Source organism: Colletes latitarsis, chromosome 3 (genome assembly GCF_051014445.1).
Source record: "Colletes latitarsis isolate SP2378_abdomen chromosome 3, iyColLati1, whole genome shotgun sequence".
Lineage (NCBI taxonomy): Eukaryota > Metazoa > Arthropoda > Insecta > Hymenoptera > Colletidae > Colletes > Colletes latitarsis.
Window position 1 is genome coordinate 31819057 of NC_135136.1, and position 20415 is coordinate 31839471.

Sequence of the window (20415 nt, forward strand, 5' to 3'; positions counted from 1 at the left end):
AATTTAACTCAGTCCGTACAATTGCGTGATTGTAACCGTCGCGAACATTCAAATTTATGCATTACAGAGCGTAAGTAATTACTTCTGTGCCAGAACGTACTATCGAGTAACGGAATATCATCGTCGATTGTTAAATTAAATTTTCTTGCATGGCCAAATCGCATCAATAACGCGCGCCACTTTAATTAATATAAAATCCAACTCGGTTGTTCTCGAGCAGAACGGCACCCGATATTTTATTTACTAATTAATGGTACCGTTACCTGACTCCCATTCATTTGTTTTTCTACTTTTAATTATGTTGCCCACAACGATTCTACTTTTACGCTTGCTATTTTGTTTGCTGTATGCTACCGGTTTCTTGTCTCGTATTTATTTGACGTGTCTTTTTAATCGACTTATCGACAATTACATTTTCACGCGAAATTATTCGAACATCGAACGAGTAACGTATTTTCACGGTGAAATCGCGTCGATGAGATATTAATAAATACTGAAACGGATAATTCGAAAATCGAATTTTGATTCGTTAGCGACTGATAGCAGCATAGAGGAACGACTGCGTACGTCTGTCGATTAATCGACGATTGTGCGATGTATGGGACTTGCGCAACTTCATTAGCGGAAATGCAGGTGTTCCTGGATATGCTCTCATAAACGACGAGTACCATTACAAATCACACGTATCACAGAGCGTTCGAAGTGCCACGACTTAATTAACACTGCCGTAGATAGGATCGTCCTTCACTTGTCCCGATTTTGAGAGACGTACTTAAACCGAAATTAATATCGACAGCCCCACTTTAGACAGCTCGAATCGCGTAGAGACATTAGGAACGTAAATTACAATAGAGCCAATGTAATCCGAACATACTGAAGCACACGCTGGTTCCTTCGATACTGAATATTCATTTTGCAACATTCACATTGATAAACTACGAATTTTCTTACGATTTCAGCGCGTTTTAATGTACTTATTATGTCATATTTCTGTTTTGCTTCAAATTCAAGCATTTCAAGAGTAGGTAAAAAATAAATAAAAAGACAGACTTACCTCGCCCCTTCCAAGAATCAGTCCTTCCGATAGTAGGCTTCCCTAAAATCAAGAATTCGGTTAGTTGATTTTCTACAGGTAATTTATCAAAGTGTAGAGTGTCTATTATCCGTACCACTAGAGAAACGAGACAATTCTCAAATATAACTTTTACTTATCTAAAATTGAACATTCTATATTTTTACATAAAGAAAAAATAAGTTATGTTACACTAGTAGAGGGCTGACGAGGGTTAAAAAGCGTTAAAAAACCATTTTGATTACGAAACTCGTACAATATACAGTTACGAACAGAATTAAGTGGACAGGTAAAGGACATAAATATAAATGAAATTTAACCAAAGCAGTATAACTATTATGCACTTAAGTTTTATATATTATATACTTTTATGGTTACATAGATTATTTAACGTATAACTGAAATTAATATTTACATTTACGTTGAAATAAGATATACTTAAAGAAAATTTTGATTAATTACAGAGGGACAAAAATAAGTGGACAGATAATAAAATATGTAAAAATATAAAATCAATATTTACTATGACAACCCTTTGCTGCAATAATTGTAACATGATACAATGCAGAGAAAAAAATTCGAGTAGGTGTGAAATTTTTCCACAAAATTAAAAAATTTCAAATCGTTTTAAAAAAATTATTTTTGGTTGCAGGGGTCAATTGTAAGCATTTTTGGTCAATAGACATACCCCCGAAATCCTACTCAGTTTCGAGAAAAAAATTCCATACCGAAAATATAATTTCAGGCCAGAAATGTCTGCCCGAATTTTCATGCGAATCTTTAAAACGTCATAACTTCTGAACGGATTGGACGATTTTAATGTTTAAAAAAGCAAACTACTCGTATTTTGGTGGAGAATATGTACAAATTACAAAAATATTCGAAAAGTTGGTCCTTGACCCCGCAAAATGAGAAAAACCCCATAAAAATGGTCCAATTTTCAAACAGCCATAACTCCTACAATTGTGAATATATTTCAACGAAACTTTTTTCTGAAGTAGAGCTCATGGGTACCTACAAAAAAGTATTAGACAATTTTTCTATAGGGCGTCAAACAAAATTACTAAAAATGAAAAAGGAATTTTTAAGAAAAATCGACAGGGGGTAGGTGCCTAAATTTTTCGGTGAAAAAAAAAAATTTCAAATCGTTCTAAAAAAATTATTTTCGGCTGCGGGGGTCAATTAAAATCATTTTTGGTGAATAGACATACCCCCGAAATCCTAACCACATACGAGAAAAAAATTCGAGTAAGTGTGAAATTTTTCGACAAAATTAAAAAATTTCAAATCGTTCTAAAAAAATTATTTTTAGTTGCAGGGGTGAATTACAATCATTTTTGATGAACAAACATACCCACGAATTCCTACTCACTTTTGAGAAAAAAATTAATTTCTGAAAATATGATGTCTGACCAGATGTACACCTATTCCCCTGAAATTTTTCGACGAAAAAAAAATTTCAAATCGTTCTAAAAAAATTATTTTCAGTTACGGCGGTCAATTGCAATCATTTTTGGTGAATATACATACCCCAGAAATCCTCTGCAGTTTCGAGAAAAAAATTCGGGAAGGTGGAGAAATTTTCCGACAAAATTAAACAATTTCAAATTGTTCTGAGAAAATTATTTTCGGTTGAGGGTGTCAATTACAATCATTTCTGGTCAATAAACATACCCCCGAAATTCTGCGTACTTTCGAGAAAAAAATTCTTTACCAAAAATATACGATATTGTCGGAAATGTTTCTATAACTTTTTAACGAAGCTTCAATCAACAAATTAGTTTCTTTGATTTTCGTATTATTTTGGCCTCTAGAATCTCCCATTAAAATTTTTTCCAGGGATGCTCGAACACCCTGTATAATGTATAAAACTTAAGTGCATAATAGTTATAGTGAAAGAGGTTTGCTTATTCCCACTACAGCGCTATCTCAATGGTCGCACTTGTCTGTCGGTGTCATTTGGTCATGTTTAGTCGCATGTACTGATTTTGTTGGCTTTATGTTTATATATATATATCTAAATATACATCGAGTTATTTGTGAAATGTAAGTGGCTTCATTTAATCCCCCAACATATAGTACTTCGATTAAATTTAATTCGTACCTATTTTCCCTATCTGTCCACTTAATTTTGTCCGCAACTATGATTTCTAAAAATGTTTCAAGGCGCAGTTTCGTCATTTTGACACCTAAAATCATTCTACAAAGAGGATTGTCGTTAGTAGTCTGTATTTATCGATACTAATCGATGATAAACGCGTGATATCGCGGTGGAAAAAGATGTAATAATACCGTTGTTTCGTGTTCACCCGTTCGCCGAGCAGACGCTTGTTGCAATTACTTTTTTCCCCGCTCGAGTTACTTTCCCGCCGACGTTTCTTGCGGCTGGCCGGAGTTTAATTGAAAATCGCAAATAATATGCCAGCGGACGATTCCGCGGCGGAGGCTGGCGCAAAAACGTCGAACGAATCCACGTTGAACGGGCGGCGGGCGGCAACGCCGTTATACTAAATTTCCGGTGTTACGCAGCAGCCGTGTTTTGCGGTAATTATTTATACAGATACCCCCAGGCGTCGTATAAAATGCAGGATCCCGAGTAAGTTACGGGAGAAAGCGATACGGTATAAATGTTCGCGGGATTTATACGAGTCATTATCTCGCCTAATTCATTCAGCAGTATACATTTTCCCCAGCAGGGGCGAGTTACACGCTTGAGAAAGGAAACGAATGCTTCGCGTATTGTTTGATACACCCGTCTGAGCTATTCCCCGCGCCTTAATTCAGACCCGACACGGAACCACGCCACCGATCAAAAGTTTACTATACTCCCTGTACGTTCTGGACAATGGGAAGGAGGCTTTTGCTATTTCCTGTTCGAGCGTTCGAGTAATTACGACACGTTCCATTCAGAACTCGAGGGGTTACTGTAGCTGTATTCTGGCATTTCGGAATTAATTTTTTAAGACGGAACGTTTCAACGGTGTTCTTCGAAATTGGATTTCGGTTTAAGAATTCATATGCTTTGTTGCTTCGACTGTAAATTGAAATGTTAAAGGGAATTAATTTGAAGTGGATTCAGATTTTAATTTCTGTAGTTTACAATTCTCTACAATCTAAAAGTAGCTATTTTTCCACTTTGGAGCTACTCTGCTGATTCAAATTTGATTTTAGCGTTATTTCGATCGTCTTAATAGGATCTTTCGACTCCAAGGCGTTTCGTTTGTCCGTTTAATTCGATACCGCGACAGAGAATCGAGAGAAGTCACTCGCCTAATTTGCTCGATGTACGAAATAGGAAAAAGCGCGATCAATTGCATGCCATCAAAGGCGAGGATGGATTTCGCGGTTGAAATGGTTTCACGCTAACAACCCTGGCTCACATACGAGCAACGAGCTTCGTGAAATATCGTTGCGAGGCTTAACCTCGTTTACCATCCTCGTGATAAACGCAAACATTTATGAGCTCCACTACCCTAAAAATGGCACGATGCTTCGAAGATAAAGTACGCGATCGTAACGCGTCTCCCTCAGCGTTCTGTCACCGTACACCACTTTATTTAAAAAAGCGTTATGCGTCTATCACCCTCGAAGGAAATAACACTGACAATTAATTTCAGTTTTATGGGAACTATCTCATTCGATATTAGTAATTAAATATTAATTTCGAACTAAAATATTATATCAAGACGGTAATTTTAAGGGATGAAACTGTCCTCCAAATTACTTTATCTTATCTCGAAAATTATTAAGGTACAAGAAACTATTTTAAACAAATTTTTCATATTTTTCAAATCAACTGAAAATAATGAACGGTTCAAAGATTATTACAAATTGTAAGACTATATTTCTTTAACAGTTATTATTATAGTTAGTATTATACATACATCATTAGATTCTTTGTATTTTTATTTTATGAAGAACGAAACAATACGAAAATAATAAAAAAAAAAGATTTCCTCGAAGGAGATAACACTGACAATTAATTCCAGTTTTATGGGAACTATCTCATTCGATATTTGTAATTAAATATTAATTTCAAACTAAAATATTGTATCAAAACGGTAATTTCAAGGGATGAAACTGTCCTCCAATTTACTTTATCTTGTCTTGAAAATTGTTCAGGTACAAGAAAGTATTTTAAACAAATTTTTCATAGTTTTCAAATCAACTGAAAATAATGAACGGTTCAAAGATTATTACAATTTGTAAGACTACATTTTTCTAACAGTTATTATTATTATAGTTAGTATTATAAATACATCATTAGGTTCTTCGTATTTTTATTTTATGAAGAATGAAATAATACGAAAATAAAAAAAAAGATATCCTCGAAGGAAATAACACTGACGAAATTAATTCTATTTTTATGGGAACTATCTCATTCGATATTTGTAATTAAATATTAATTTCAAACTAAAATATTGTATCAAAACGGTAATTTCAAGGGATGAAACTGTCCTCCAATTTACTTTATCTTGTCTTGAAAATTGTTCAGGTACAAGAAAGTATTTTAAACAAATTTTTCATAGTTTTCAAATCAACTGAAAATAATGAACGGTTCAAAGATTATTACAATTTGTAAGACTACATTTTTCTAACAGTTATTATTATTATAGTTAGTATTATAAATACATCGTTAGGTTCCTCGTATTTTTATTTTAAGAAGAACAAAACAATACGAAAATAAAAAAGAAAGATGGGGATTACTGTATCTAGTTCACTCTTTTCGTCGGACAGTTCGTACCAGAACACGAGAAAAAAGCTCGATGTTTGGAAAAAAACGCTGGCTTCTGCATATGTATAAAAACCCAACAGATTGGATTCGGTTTCTCGCTGTTTCGTAAATTATTCACGATCTGTGGTGCCTGAGAAAATAAACAAATCGTACCGCGCGAAGAATTACGAAATACGTGCCTTTAGTTTCGAGCAAATAAAATTATGAATAATTTTCGCGGTTTCGTTGAATATCATGGAACGTTCGACGCGAACTTGAAACGAAACGCTCGACGAAGTTCTATGGTACAGCGAATGCACGGGCAAAGTTCAAACGTGACTTCAGATTGAAACTGTAAGCACGCGTCAGACGCAGTCAGTCGATTTCCTGTCACTGGGTATAATATACACACGAGACATCGAGACTCGTTCAAACAGAATTCGAGTTTCGAGTACACATCTGATCCTTTGTACGCGGCTTCCAATTTAGACGCGTCGTTTTTTGCTTCGTTCTACCCTCTTTCAACGTAGCGCGCGGTGATCTAGTGAAAAGAATTTCCGCGATCGTATCTGGAAAATGCTGGAAACCGGTTGGGAGATTCGCGGTTTAACGGCGAATTCCTACCGTATTAATAATTTGCATGCGAAAGAAACGTCATTTACGAACAAGTAGCTTGTAATTGAACCGTAATCGAAGGTAAGCTGCTTGATGCTCGCGATATTAACGCGATGTTTAAATAAAAGAATTCTCTCGCGTTTCAAACAACGTACCAGCAAAGTATTCATTTACATATCGACCCACAAACGCTTACGTTTTAACGACTCTCGAGACCGAGAACAAGTCTCACTATTACGTTTCAAACGGAGCTATTTTACATTTGTAATCAGAATAATACAACCTCTGATAAAATGTACACGATTAAGTACGTTTGGTCGCGGGTGAGAGTTATTTATTAGGTTCTCGGTTATTATTGAGGAACATTTTTCAAAATGTTCATTTTACAGAGACATTTTTCCTTATGACAAGAAATGAATTTCACGACAAATAAAATGTTTTCTATTAACGATACTATCAATTTTATATAGAATTTACTTGATTAATGATTTATGTGCTTTTTTGTTATATTTCTAAATATTTATTTACACATAAAAGTAGTTGTTTTATTTATTAAAAAAATCCTGATATGTACAGGGTGTTTGGCCAACCCAGGGAAAAATTTTAATGGAACATTCTAGAGGCCACAATAAGACGAAAATCAAGAATATCAATTTGGTGATTGAGACTTCGTTATAAAGTTATTAAAAAATTTTATATCATTCACGGAAAAATTATTTTCGGTTACGGGGGTCAATTACAATCATTTTTGGTCAATAGACATACCCCCGAAATCCTTTGCACTTTCGAGAAAAAAATTCGAGAAGATGTGCAATTTTTCGAGAAAATTAAAAAATTTCAAATCGTTCTAAAAAAATTATATTTAGTTACAGGGGCCAATTATAAGCATTTTTGGTCATTACACATACCCCCGAAATCCTACGTACTTTCGAGAAAAAAATTCTTTACTGAAAATCTAATATGAGGCCAGAAATGCTTCCCTGAAATTTCATGCGAATCTTTAAAATGACATAACTCTTGAACGGATTGGACGATTTTCATTTTTAAAAAAGCAAACTAAGCGTATTTAGACGAAGAATATGTAGAAATTCCAAAAATATTCGAAAAGTTGATCTTTGACCCCGCAAAATGAGAAAAACCCTATAAAAATGGTCCAATTTTCAAACAGCTATAACTTCTACAATAAGGAATAGATTTTAATGAAACTTTTTTCTAAAGTAGAGCTCGTGGGTAGCTATAAAAAAGTATTAGACAATTTTTCTGTAGGGCGTCAAACAAAATTATTAAAAATGAAAAACGAATTTGTAAGAAAAATTGACAGGGGGTAGGTGCCTAAATTTTTTGGCGAAATTAAAAAATTTTAAATCGTTCTGGAAAAATTATTTTCGGTTCCGGGGGTCAATTACAATCATTTTTGGTGATTACACATACCCCCGAAATCCTACATACTTTCGAGAAAAAAATTCCTTACCGAAAATATACTCTGTGGCCGGAAATGTTTCTATAACTTTTTAACGAAGCCTCAATCAACAAATTAGTATCCTTGATTTTCGTCTTATTTTGGCCTGTAGAATCTCCCATTAAAATTTTTCCCAGGGGTGCTCGAATATTCTGTATGTAATTTTTCAATGCATGAAATAATTAAAAATGAAACGTAAATATAATGATTGGACAAAACATAGGGTTCCTTTTTTTTTTCTTTTAAATATAAATGTTGACCATTTTTGCGGTATGGTTGCCTCTAATTTATTTAATTATATCGTTAAACTTCCTCGAAATTATAAAGCAAATAAAACTTTTATTTTTCACCAGTTTGAAATAAATAACGATCGGTTCTCGTTGTCTTTGGCATTCGGAGAGAAAGGGTTCGCGATGGGTAGTGAAATAAATCTCGGTGTCGCGGGTTTCACCCCTGGGAAACGGGTACGCTCGGTGCGGCGAAAATTAAAATAACGATTAAACAACGGTTGATCGAAACGTTGAAATTTTGATTACAGACGAGAGTTAAAAACAAATCGATCGCGAAGTAATTGAAGCGGGCAGACAAAACGAGCGTTCTCGTTTTTCCGCCCGGGCGTGTCGATTCAAACAAAGTTCGCGAAGCTGTTTATAGAGGAAATAATAAACGTTATTCGCGAAACACGACAATAATTTTATTTAACGAAATAAACAGAAAATAATTCGGTAATTGGAACGACGAGTTTTCGTGCTTCCTCTCTTTATAAATAAAAATCTTTGGTCGTTGCTATAAATGAATCGACGGGAATAATTGGATAATAACCTCTTTTTTCGTGATCAGAGTGTCAATCCTGCATCGATTTCCTGTGTAATGAATTAATAATAAAATATTGGAAGTTTCACTTTACGTTCAGACAGTTCTTGAAGTCGTGTAAGACTTATTAGCTCATAATTCGCTGTCCAGACTTAAATTCACTGGACTTGTAGTTTTCGGATCACTCAAAACTAATTGTTTATTCAGTACTTAGAACGTTGGAATGCTTTGGTTAATTTATACAGTAGGTTTTTGAAGGATTACGAAATTCTATGAGACAATTCCGGGCTTGCGTTAGTCGAAAATGGCCGTTTCTAGCGCTCTCCAGAAAGATAAGCAGTTATACATACTGCAAAATGGCTATAACTCGGAAACAGGGTCAAGTAGAGCATACGTTTATATGACTATTTTTCATTGCTTTATATTCCTTGTACATCGAAGCAGGCGTTATACATTATGAAACAACCTGTATTTTATGCTTCTTTCGCTCGACGTTCGCCTCTTTCGAGTGTATCAGAGAATTTAGCTTTTCCGTGAGTTTTTCACGCTGGAAGGATATTGCCATTGAAGCCAGGATGATTTCGTTCGTGCAAACGTTGCGGAACAAAGGATTTTTAGACACACGGATCGCTCGAAAAAGTTGAAATTTTTGTATTCTTCCCTTCACCTTTCAATTCGTTCACATCGTATAACCGTTTCAGAAGCCAAATATAATTTGCGTTATAAAGGATTAAATGCGTGGATTGCTATGTAGGGATCTTCGATCAACTTCCTAAATTATTTAATTTCAGTCGATTCAAAATAATTTAGAAAAATGTCATAGAATGTATAGAATTGAAGAGGTTAGAACAGAGTAAAAATGACAAGCATTAATTCAATTAAGTCGATGAGATATTAATGAAATAATGAGGCTGAAGTTTCTAATGGGTTCTGCGTGGTGTTCTGAGGGTTAAATCAACCCATATTAAAACTACCGTCAAACACGGAGTTGGTTCCATTACGAGACTAATTGTGAATAAGTTCACAGACACGTTTTTTCACTTTAATAATACCCATAAGCAATTTAAAGCTCTCTTTTAATTTCTTCGACCGTTATTCGAGAATTGCATTTTACTTCGTTAAGAATCAGCTGTTAGTTTGTAATTCTGTCTCTGAGTGTTTTCTCTTTTAATTTCGGGGCTTTTTTTCACACCTAGTTTGAGCAAATTTCCCCAAATTTTAATTATATTGCTCGACAAATGAGAATAAACGATATCTTTGTTTCATGCGAATTGTGTAGTCTTTAGAAACTATAAAAATTGTAAACAAAATTGAAAGCTTTCCTAGGAGGAAATATAATAATTTAAAAATAATGGAACTGTACAAATGCATGCGATGAGGTTATTATAATAGAAACATACATCGTTGTATATTATATTTATCGTTAAGTTTATGTTTGGTCTATTGTATAATAGTAAAAACAATAATTTTAGTTAGATATGCGATAGCAGGTAGACATAATAGAACTGGAAACAGTATGTGAATTGTTTCACTTGAATGTTCGGTCGAATAATATATGTGTAAGGAGAGTTTACAATAACATACCGATTATTGTTATTTCTGTATTTCTGACGTAATTTTCCTTTAGAAGATTGTGTACTGCGGGGTTAATATTTCAATTCAAATACTTGTAACTACACTTGTATATAACTGTTTACCTACAAATATATAGATAATGAGTTCGACTATTTCTGACCGCATATAAAAGCTTGGACGACCAAACTATTTTACACTATTTCGAACAGAAGTTTGGATTCCTTTGAAAACTTGTTTATTTCCTCCTTGTGAAAGTTGTCTTTTAGAACTGATTCGATCTTAAAGAGATTGCAGTTGGTTCTCTATTTCGGGCAGTGGAAAAGTAGATGGTTCGATTTCTTGGATAGAATGTGTGAGCGGTTTTCCTGTGTCCAATTCTTATTCTTGAGATTACTGATCATTGTATTCTTGGTAATATACAGGGCATTCAGCCACCTCTGGGGAAAATTTTAGTGGGAGATTCTAGAGGCCAAAATAAGACGAAAATCAAGGATACTAGTTTGTTGATTGAGGCTTCTTTAAAAAGTTGTAGAAACATTTCCGGCCACACAGTATATTTTCGGTAAGGAATTTTTTTCTCGAAAGTATGTAGGATTTCGGGGGTATGTGTATTGACCAAAAATGATTGTAATTGACCCCCGGAAACGAATATAATTTTTCTAGAATGATTTCAAATTTTTTTTTCAGGGTAACCAGACAGTTATGGTCAGACATTATATTTTCAGTAATGAATTTTTTTCTCGAAAGTGTGTAGGATTTCGGGGTTATGTCTATTCACCAAAAATAATTGTAATTGACTCCCGCAACCGAAAATAATTTTTCTGTGATTGATTTGAAATTTTTGAATAGCTTTTTAACCTAACACCCTGATTCCCTGGGAATTACAGTCAGAGAGTTTAATACGAGAGTCACATTTCACTATTAATTTCTGATGAATTCAATTTCGTAGGTCTTCAAAACAATCACTTTCCTAAATGCTTGATATGAATCTGTGCTCTTCAATTACTCACTCACGTATTATCAAAATGTCGATAGGATAGACGTTGAACTGTACCGTTTCGCGTGCAGTTTTGGTTCAAGCGCGACGAGATAAGAATGAAAAGGATTGCTATCGGCGGTATTACGCGTTGGCCAGGCCTGGACGTCGAGTAGCCTCAGAGTATTTGAGATTATTCCAGAGGAGAGTGGAGTTTCAAAGCAAAGTGTACGGTGTCAAACGAGGCTCTAACGTAGACCCGATCCTATCATTAAGCCCTGCATACGTTAGTTGCGGACGAAACGCAGAACATCGTGCTTATGCCCGATAGCCATTCGACCGGTGCGGCCATTTCGCATTTTTGCAGCCGCTCCGCTCGAGCTTACGTGTCCCGATAAGTCCTTCATTTTATTTCGACGGTAACTGGAGGGCTCGCGGCGCTAATTACGTCGGTGGCCCCGATTTGAAAGAAATTAAGTAATTGCTCTTTCGTGTACCCGAGTCAACGGAATACGGGCTTTAAACGGTGACCTCAGGAATGTTATTTCGAAATTCACCGCCCCTGGAGTCTCGAGAATGCAGTCATACGTATGGTTTTATTACTGTTTTCATCGAGGATTGTCGCATAAAATTCATTTCTTATCCCCAGTTACTAAACAAAATGATATGTAGATCGTCGTACGATCGAGAAAGTTTCCGTGAGCGGATGTGACAGCCATAATTCAAGCCTCGACAGCACCCTCATTTTTTTTTTTTTTTATGAATTATTAACGGCGACACGTTCATTTCTAGTATCTCCTAAAACGATAAACAGACTTTTCCAAAGTACGATTGCTACGTCGATTTTACGAATGTTTTTAGTGAATGCAAATACACGACTTTAGAATATAGTAACAAGTATAAAGAAGCGAGCAATAAAGTCTCGTAAAATGTAACGTTTTCAGTTGTTATACTTTAATACCTTTGTATGCTAAATTGGGACAATATGTTGGCTTATGCAAACAATGGTCCTGTTTGTAAAATAAATACAACTGCGTACTGCATCTGCGTCATTACACAAAAGGAAAATCATATCATCAGAACATAATTCTCCATTTCGAGATTCAACTCTTTCTTGCATACTTACATAAAAACAGCTACAACTTGACCCAGTTTCTAGAGTTTCTTTTTACATACACTTGTGCATACCATACGAATTAAAATATTTTATAATAACTAAATTATATTTTCCGTGCATGTTAATATCTGCTTTTAAAATTACAACGATGTTGCACTAATATTATGTGCAGTTTTCAACGTGTGACTTCTAAACTAAAAGAACGGTTCTTTTTATATCCCGAATAGTATCTAAAATGGCGTCAGAGCGGTAAAACTTCGAACGGTTGCTTTAACTCTTAAAGTCGAACATTCACAATCGAAAAAAAGCACTCCACTGTTCCACAAACGCGTAAAGTGTCGTTTAAATTGGCATCAGAGAGTTTTCGAGACGTTTTTTTCGAGACTTTTTGCAACATATGTAGTTTAGTTCCATACTCGCAATGTATTAAATTTAGTGTACCGTGCGAAACGCGTAAACATCGTGATAAGTTATGTTGTAAAACTTTGTTCCCTCGTTAACAGAACGAACGTTTCATACGACGCAAAAGGAGCATGATAATACGAATTACGGCGTCATAAGATTTTAGGTGCAGATACTGGAATTGCAATCATAATAAACGCCTGTAACAAATGGAACCAGATTCACGGCAGAGTACTCGTAAAATTCATACGTATCTATCGAAGGACAAGTTGCACCTTGCCATTTTTTTTTTAATACGAATTCACGGTTGCACCAAGATGCGCCAGCGGCATCGGGAAGATCAAAGTTTCAATATTTAATATTTTCATTTCGGTCGTCCTTTTTAGCCCCTCGTCTCATAATATCGAGTATCAGGCTCGTGGTTCGCATTACGGGCCAAATATAGTGAGCACAACAACAAAAACGAATCACGTTTGTAGTAAAATTAGTCATATTATTATGTATTTAACATATTTAAAAAGGATTGCAATTTTCGTGAAGAATATTTAGAAATTCTAAAAATGTTGGCAAAGTTGTCCCTTAATTCCGTAAAGTGAGAAAAACCCCATAAAAATGGTCCAATTTTCAAACAGCCATAACTTCTACAGTAGTGAATAGATTTCAATGAAACTTTTTTCTGGAGTAGAGTTCATGGGTACCTACAAAAAAGTATTAGACAACTTTTCTGTAGGGTGTCAAACAAAATTATTAAAAATGAAAAACGAATTTTTAAGAAAAATCGACAGGGGGTAGCTGCTAAAATTTTTCGACAAAATTAAAAAATTTCAAATCGTTCTAAAAAAATTATTTTTAGCTAGGGGGGTCTATTACAATCATTTTTGGTCATTAGACATGCCTTCGAAATCTTACACAGTTTCGAGAAAAAAATTGCTTATCGAAAATATAATGACTGACCATACCATTGACATGTTTCACTGAAATTTCATGCGTATCTTTAAAACGGCATAATTTCTGAACGGATTGGAGGATTTTAATGTTTCAAACGACAAACAACGCGTATTTTGGTGAAGAATATGTAGAAATTCTAAGAATATAGAAAAAGTGGTTTCTTGGCCCTGTAAAATGAGAAAAACCCCATAAGAATGCTCTGCTGAAATTTTTCGGAGATAAATATTTCAGATCATTCTAAAAAAATTATTGTTAGTTTCGAGGGTCAATTACAATCATTTTTGGTCGATAGACGTATCCTTCAAATCTTAACCATTTTCGAGAAAAAAATTCGAGCATGTGTGTAATTTTTCAGCAAAATTAAAAATTTTCAAATCTTTATAAAAAAATTATTTTGAGTTCCAGGGGTGGATTAAAATCATTTTTGGTGAGTAGACATACCTACAAAATCCTATTCACTTTCGAGAAAAAAATTCATTTTTCATATAATGTCTGACCAGAAATGTTTCTATAATTTCATTTTTTGTCTCACTTCCTCTTGTGTCTATTTCTGTAACCTGTTGGCAGTGGGGCTCTAGAACCCCCGAAAAATGGGCTGGAGAAATACATTGGACGTAAGGTCTATTCGTATACCTCGTCTGTGATTATATTCCTCATTTTTATCACTTCATATGCAGGTATATGTATTTATAATAAAAATATGTCTTCAAAATGACGAGGATAGGAACACTCGTGTATATTATTTTTGAAACCCAGAAGCGTACGTTGGTCTTGTTTTAAAAATACAAAATTCTATTCTGTGAAGTTCGATAAATCGCTCCCTTTGGGAAACTGTATAATTTCGCGAGAACGTATCGATGTATTTGTGGCAGAAATAATACGATGGACGAAACAGCTATCCAGGATCTATCTTTTCTCGAGCCAAAAGAGAGGTGAAAAATTGTCTGGTATAAATTCGGCGACCGTTTCGGAGAACGGTCCACGGAATGCTGTATAATGGCGCGGGAAATAGGGCGTGTAACGCGCGATATATTTGTGGTCGGGAAAGTTTTCGGACGGCGAAAGTTTATCCAGCGATCCAAGTGACAGATATTATCCACGCGGGGGTGGCGAAGGTGGATTGAAATTGGTGGGACGGCTTCTCCGGGTCCCGTAAAATTTCTCTCGGTCCGCGACGCGACCCGGGAAATTTCGTGTAATTTTCCGCGGCTAATGGGAAAATTACTCGACTAGGGTAACTCGATGAATTCGGAATACCTTTCGAGGGGGGGCGTTATGATGTTCGCGGCGATATTCCGCAGGTCGTCGAACATTAGCATGACATCGTACGGGAAATCGAACTTTCGATAAGCGAACCGTCGTGTTCCGCTTTCGCGAAGGCTCGCTTGGGTTTCGATATTGAACCGTAGCATAAATCCTGTAACGATTGATTGAAAACAGGGCGGTAAAATTCCATGCAAGTCGAGTTACGTATCCGCGAATGCTTGTTCCTGTCGGTGGTTGTAGGAACGGTTCGCTATTATTTTCAATGTACACGGCGCGGGAAAATTCGCATTAAAATGGGAAACAAGCTTTCACGTGTATAAAAGCAATCGAATTTGTTCATACGAGGCTCTGTTTCCGAGAGAATCGAGTTAAAAAATGTTTTTAGCGATTCTGGCACCTACAATTTTAACACGTTCCACCATTCGGTTCGAAAACCGTTGCAAACCATATTTGCTTTGGGATATGTATAAATAAAATGTATCGAACGGGCTGAATATAATGTTTTGAATATGGCGTATAATACAATCTTTTAGTGAACTGGTTTTATTATTCTGACATAAAATTGATTTTTTTTTTACAGGAGTCGAACATCCCCGATAGAGAAAGACAGGAGGTTTGATTTGTAAGTAACAAGAACATGAAAGTAACAGGTAAATTATTAATATAAATATAATATATCACTTTTCTTCGCGATAGATATTGAAAATCTTATATGGTGTTGTTTGTTAAATATAAAATTGTTTCGAGAATAAAAAGAGAAATGTAGTAGTATAGATATTTTATGTGGTCATACATTTTCTGAACGCACGTATTCATATGGACAGAATATTGAATCAGAGTAATCAAAATGATGTATTATAACAAATTTACATAGTACACGAGAGTATATTTATACAGCACAAATCAATGGCCAGGAACTGTTTATAACATACAAACAATAAATTGAATAGTAGACATATAATATGTTTTCTGTAAACCTTCGATAATATATATTTGCATATATATTTATACAGCACAAATCAATGGGAAGGAACTGTTTATAACATACAAACAGTAAATTGAATAGCAGACATATAATATATTTTCTGTAAGACTTCGATAATAAATTATGAATGTTGTTATAAAAAGTTCAACCTATTATTCTTTTAGAGATGTCCATCAACTACGTGGTTATCAGCAAGTTTCATATCATTTTATTTCGTTATCGTCATTTTCTCGAGAAAATTAAATTAACTATGCACAGTCGAGGAATCAAAACAGTACTATTATTATATAAGTAAATTTTATTTATTATTTGGTAACAAATCGAAAGAAATATTTTCATTTTTATACAAGTAATTGCATTTAATGACTAATACAAATTATTGTGAAGAGATATCTTATAAAACACGTAATACAGAAAATTAAATATTCTGCAAAAATATTTATTTCATTTACTTAACAATATTACTATTTTGATTAATCTTGACAACTATTTTCCCCTACTTTTGTCCCGAACTATATTGAACACTAGATCTACCGAAGTGGTCAACCTATAATTTCTAATAAAAATGGTAAAAAATTTATTTGACTGGATTTTTCTATAGGAGAATGAATGAACATTTATTTAGCTCGCATTGTAGAATTTCTTCAACCAAAATTTTAATTTATTCGGTAAAAATAAATACACCATACTTAGGTTATTTTTTAGCGAGTTCTCTTATACAGGGTGTTCGGCCACCCCTGGGAAAAAATTTTAATGGGAGATTCTAGAAATGATTGTAATTGACTCACACAAACGCAAATAATTTTTTTGAAATGATTTCAAACTTTTTAATTTCGCCGCAAAAACTTAGGCACCTACCCCCTGTTGATTTTTGACAGAAAAGTTGTCTAATACTTTTTTGTAGGTATCCATAAGCTCTACTTCCCCCCAAAATTTCAATGAAATATATTCATGATTCCAGGAGTTATGGTACTTTGAAAATTGGACCACTTTTATATAGTTTTTCTCAATTTACAGGGTTAAAGAAAAACTTTTCGAATGTTTTTGGGATTTTTACATATACTTCACCAAAATACGCGTTATTTGCATTTTGAAACATTAGAATCGTCCAATCCCATCAAGAATTATGATGTTTTAAACATAAACATGAAATTTCAAGGGAATGAGTCCTGGTCAGACATTATATTTTCGGTAATGAATTTTTTTCTCGAAACTGCGTAGGATTTCGGGGGTATATGTATTCACCAAAAATGATTGCAATTGACCCCTGCAACTGAAAATAATTTTTTTAGAATGATTTAAAATTTAAAAATTTATTATTTAATAACTTTTTAACGAAATCTCAATCAAGAAATTGATATTCTCGATTTTCATTTTATTTTATCCGCTGGAATTTCCCATTAAAAATTTTCCCAGGGGTAGCCGAACATCCTGTACTTGTTTCGGAGTACATCGTGCTAGTAACGAAACGTAAAATTTATTTTCTGGGGAACTGCGTACCTCGATGGGAATCACTTTTGAAACAGTTCCGTACGAGCGAGGCGACACGTTACGGTTAAAGCCCTTTCGTTTTCGACGGGTTTCGTTCGTTTTTTGGTCCTCTTTACGAGCTTCCGTCGCTTTAATCCCGGTCGCCCCGGGACCTGATGACGAAGCCGTGTCGGATGGTTTAACAACGTCAAATTACAGAGACGTCGAAGTCCCCGTTCGACCGACAATTACAGGCATTCGACGCCAGTTGAAAACGCGTCGACAATTTCTAGCTCCTTCGACGTGACCGTGCCCCGGTAAAACTCGGCGAACTGCGCGAAATTACAAACGTGCCGCACTCGACGACCCCGGTGCTCGAAGTTTGCCGTGTGTTTGTTCTCTCGCTCGTACGTACCGGGGCTTTTGTTTACTCGCCATGTTAAATCCGTTCGCGATAAACTGTAGAACAAATACGAGAAACGGGGAAACGGAAATAAAGGCCGTGGAACGGTGATTCCCTGGCGAAGTAGACACCGCGAACCAAAACTCTCCGAATAGTTACTCGTTCTTACGTGTCACGATGAAAATCCCAATAGACGTTGATGTTCATTTAAACGGAACATGATACGATTGTACAGCGAGGCACAAACTTTTCGGATGTCTCGGACGGATCTCCAGAACAGCCACAAAGGAAGTTTCGATTCGAGAAAACGCAATATATCGAACTACACAGACATACTGTACAAATTGTAAATTTTTAGAAAATTCATGCAGTCTAATAAAAGTATGCGTTTAAATATATTTACAGATATTTCGAACGTTTCGTTTCATATTTGGCTCTGGGTTAGTTTGGGTTGCAGACATATTGTACAAATTTTGCAAATTTTTAAAAAATTCATGCAATCTAATAAAAGTATGCGTTTAAATATATTTACAGATATTTCGAACGTTTCGTTTCATATTTGGCTCTGGGTTAGTTTGGGTTGCAGACATACTGTACAAATTTTGCAAATTTTTAAAAAATTCATGCAATCTAATAAAAGTATACGTTTAAATATATTTATAGATATTTTGAACGTTTCGTTTCATATTTTGGGTCCTTTTCAGTGATGAATTCGAAAGAACATGATACGAATATACAAAACTAAAAGACGGTAAATGATTAAAAAAGGGGTATTTAAAGAAGTTTAAACTTGACCAATATCTCTGAATTCTCATTAGTTACTTTTACTTTCAATAAAATATTTTTCTTTAATCTTTCTTTATCTTGATAAATGTATTGCAGTTTATACAACCATATTAATGTAAATAATATTTAGTTATGCATCGATGTTTGAAGAAATATCTTGAAGTTACTATTAATCAAAGATCAGTTGACCCTTTGTCAAGCTGAACGTGAGTATTTTTGTCAAAAAATTTTTATCAATTAATAGAACACGGAAAAGACGACTTTGATGATTTCACAGTATACAAAATAGATTTGGAAATTCCTTTTTTCGTATGCTTTGCGTGGTATAATACTTCTTTCTCCTGTTGTCTTCTTTATACTTTTCCAATTATTTGTCGCACAGAGGCATTCAGAGGCAGTCGCTGAAAAGAATTCTCGCGGTTATTCAGAAATTGTATTCCCTTGTACTCTTTAGCGAACGTCGCTCCGTTGAGTTTTTACGGACTTCCGGATGCAGTTTGCATATTTAAGGGGAACATCTAGAATTTCTTGGGGCCTGCAATCAACGGTCTCCTTTGTCTTGTCGCTTTGAGCGTATATAGGGTAACCCGCCAGAAACCAGACATCTAATTAACTTTGCTTTCGACGATGCGGAAAAATGTTTCGGATGCAATTTAAATGATTGCAAACTGGCCGGTATGGTGTAACGATATAATTTTCTATCAGAGTCATCTGCTTTTCAATGCTTTCGCAAGTTTGTTTTATAAACGTTTAATTTAATTACGGTTTTTGGTGTGTTTTCTTCTCATTATACTTTTGTATATTTACTCTGCCTTTATAATTTTTTTATTGTGTTTTCTGGTAAATTTCTCTTGAAATGAACAGAAATTCTAGCTAATAAATATTATTATTATTATTATTATTAGTACAAAAGATGTAATATGTAAGAAACCACAAATGTGGATTTTACATAGTCAAACATTATACAGAGTTTTCACTCGCTCCTGGGAAAAATTTTAATGTGAAATTCTACAATAAGGCCACAATAAGACGAAAATTAAGAACATCAATTTCTTGATTGAGGCTTCGTAAAAAAGTTATTAAAAAACTAAATTAAAAAATTTCAAATCATTCTGAAAAAATTATTTTTGGTCGCGGGGCTCAATTACAATCATTTTTGGTGATTACACATACCCCTTAAATCCTATCCACTTTCGAGAAAAAAATTCGGGTATGTGCTGAAATTTTTCGGCAAAATAAACTTTTTCAAATCGATCTAAAAAAATTATTTTCGGTTGCAAGGGTTGATTACAATCATTTTTGGTCATTACACATATCCCCAAAATCCTACGCATTTTCGAGAAAAAAATTCTTTACCGAAAATTTCATGTCTGACCATAGCGTCGATATGTTTCACTGAAATTTCATGCGTATCTTTAAAACATCATAACTTCTGAACGGATTGGACGATTTTAATGTTTAAAAAAACAAACTATGCGTATTTTGATGGGCAATATGTACAAATCGCAAATATATTCGAAAAGTTGGTCCTTGACCCCGCGAAATGAGAAAAACCACATAAAAATGGTCCAATTATCAAAGAGCCATATCTCCTACAATAGTGAATATATTTCAATGAAACTTTTTTCTGAAATAGAGCCCATGGGTACCTACAGAAAAGTATTAGACAACTTTTCTGTAGAGCGTCAAACAAATTTATTAAAAATGAAAAACGAATTTTTAAGAAAATTCTACAGGGGGTAGGTGCTAAAATTTTTCGGCGAAATTAAAAAATTTCAAATCGTTCTAAAAAAATTATTTTTAGTTGCAGGGGT

The 20415-nt window shown here is 34.6% G+C and overlaps 1 protein-coding gene across 4 annotated transcripts in view; it reads right to left on the bottom strand.

Moving 5' to 3' along the window:
* LOC143340368 (uncharacterized) overlaps positions 1-20415 on the bottom strand; it is a 226670-nt gene that overhangs the window by 56761 nt on the left and 149494 nt on the right. For all 4 annotated transcript variants that reach the window (XM_076762227.1, XM_076762228.1, XM_076762230.1 and 1 more), the window contains one exon: positions 1055-1096. The gene's annotated coding sequence lies outside the window, so the exon portion shown is untranslated. The remainder of the gene's footprint in view (positions 1-1054; positions 1097-20415) is intronic.